General features: G+C 40.8%; 1 protein-coding gene across 3 annotated transcripts in view; it reads right to left on the bottom strand.

Annotated features, from left to right (window-relative positions):
- The window catches only part of esrrga (estrogen-related receptor gamma a), a 74,569-nt gene that overhangs the window by 34,874 nt on the left and 37,195 nt on the right, over positions 1-2,500 (bottom strand). The gene's annotated exons all lie outside the window — the stretch shown is intronic.

Below are 2,500 nucleotides of genomic sequence, written 5' to 3'. Positions count from 1 at the left end.
GCAATATCCACTTTACACCCCTACAGCACCACTGGGTTGAAAGGCTTTCTAATGCAAAGTGCATTTAAAACAGTCAGGATTTAAATGTATAGATAGAGAGAGAAAAGGAGGAAGAGGAGGGGGCAAAAATAGTGAGAGAGCAAGAGAGAGATTTGCTAACACACACAGATATAAATCCTCTGAAAAAAGTGCTGACCATTCCAAGACAACACACCTAGGAGACTTAACAGAAAGACTTCCTATTGGCAGCAAAGGGAAAAAAATGTAAGAGAGCATGTTTGTGCATTCATTGGCATTTGTAAGCGTATGTGTTTCCGTGTTTTATTTGTGTTGTGTATGTGTGCACGTTTTGTTGGCCGCTTTTATTCAAACCTTCTTACAGTTACGAAAGTGTACACAGCTGTTTTAAGGAAACGTAGTCATTTGGAAAACCTCTAACCGGCCCAGGCAGCAGTCAACTTGGTGAACTGAACATGTGTGTGTGGGTGTGTGTGTGCGCTTGAGACCAAAATAAGTAGACAGAAGGGCTGACAGTCCAGGTACAGTGGGGGGGACAGTGTCAGCAAACGGTCAAGAAACTCTTAACACCAGGGGGTACAAACCCACTCACACACCCACTCTTTTGCTTTTTCTCTCACACTCACACACACACACACACACACACACACACACACACACACACACACACACACACACACACACACACACACACACACACACACACACAACGTCTATGTTTCTCTAACACACACCCCCGTGTTGTGTTTGAGTAAGCCCGGACAAGCAGCTTGCTCAGTCACTTCCTGGGTCAGTGGTTGGTCAGAAGAGGAGAGTGAGAAAGAGAAAAACAGAGACAGAGCACCAGAGCTAGAGAAAGTAGAGGATCCTGGAAGGGAGGAATAAAGACGTGAAAAGAAGTGAAAGAAAGGGTTTGAGGAAGATCTTTAACCAATAGCTAGGTGTGTCCCAGTAATATCGACGCATCTGTATATTTAAACCACAGATTCATATTAAATGCAGAAAGAAATTGATTCATTAATAGATGCAAGTATCAAAAAGTGGCAAACATGTTCCTCATGTCTGTACTGTAGCATCACTTGTACTTGTATGTCTATTTATGACACACCTACACCTCCTGCTAAGGCCTCCAATTCCATAACTTCTTTGAGTCATTTCTGACAATTAATGCTGCTACCTTGCTGTTAGCTACTGCTTGCACACGTTCCCTCTTTTTCATCACACACAAACTCTCACATGCAGACTCTTAATTTTTCACATTGCCTTTTCCTTACACCTAAAAGACCCAGTGCTGTGCTGAGCTCACTTTATAAAGAGCCCTCTCTAACTACCTCATCTATTTTCCACCAAATTAACTCTCTCTCAGCACTGATTAATGATCAAATCTAAATGAATCAAATTAAAAATTGAAAATTATATTTCCAAAGACCACAAAAAAGAGACAGGAGGAGGCTAGGGGGAGAACGAGAGTGCTCTACCTCCTCTTAACAAATGAGCCTTCAAGTCATAAAGAATGGGCTCAAGAGGAGAGGAGGGAAGGAATGAGGAGAGAAGAGGAAAGGGTCGGGGGAGAGGAAATGTAAGGAAGAGGGAAAAGAATGTGAAGAGGAAAAAGAAAAGGCAAGTAAAGAACATAGAAATGGAATAAAGATGCGATAGAGAAAAAAATAAATAAAATTTAGATAAAAAAATGATATAGACCATTAATAGAAGATTATGATAAAAGAAAGTGTAGAAAGAGGAGAACAGAGGAGTGAGAAGTAGAGCACAGGTTGTGAAATATGAGAAGAGGAGGGGTAGGTAATGGATGGGCAAGTAAATGAAGAAGTATGAGAAAAAAATGAAATAAAATGAGAGAAAAAAGGAGGGATGATCACAGGACAAGAGAAAGGAACAAAATAATGAGAAAACTGGAAAGATCCATGAAAGAAAAGACAAAAACAACAGAGGTTGTGTGCCTTCATTATATGCTTTAATTATTATGTCAACTAAAGGAACACCTCTACTCAGTCTATTGCTCCTACTTCTACACACTGAAATACATATTAAAATGTTCCCCGTATGTTTTGTGTTACACACTGCAAAGTGTGTGTAAACCGAATTTGATGCCATATAGTTAAAAGTCCATAATCTGACATTGGGAGCATTTCGAGCTGGCGGTGCAGAGCAAACAGTGCAAACTACGTCGAAAGTGCTGACAGAGCTAACAGTGTTTACCTGAGAAGGAAAACACTGTAGTAAAGAGTATTGGCCATGAGCTAACCAGTGGGGCACGCTCACATGCACAAACATGCACTTACAGCATGCACGACCGGCCCACAAATGTCCACAAAGCCAGGAAAAGCTCGGATAACAACACACATACAGGGAGATTCTACCTTCTCTGCTCAGGAAGACATTACTCCACTATAACTTTACAGCAGCTGCTTGCTGCTATATTAATATTCAGAATGTTAAATACAGCTCCTTTAATAATACCTAA

Source organism: Cebidichthys violaceus, unplaced genomic scaffold (genome assembly GCF_023349555.1).
Source record: "Cebidichthys violaceus isolate CVI_PGR_0920_01 unplaced genomic scaffold, fCebVio1.0.p SCAF_5, whole genome shotgun sequence".
NCBI classification, from domain to species: Eukaryota; Metazoa; Chordata; class Actinopteri; order Perciformes; family Stichaeidae; genus Cebidichthys; species Cebidichthys violaceus.
Note: the sequence above shows the minus strand (reverse complement) of the source record. Positions and strands in the feature narration are given on the sequence as shown.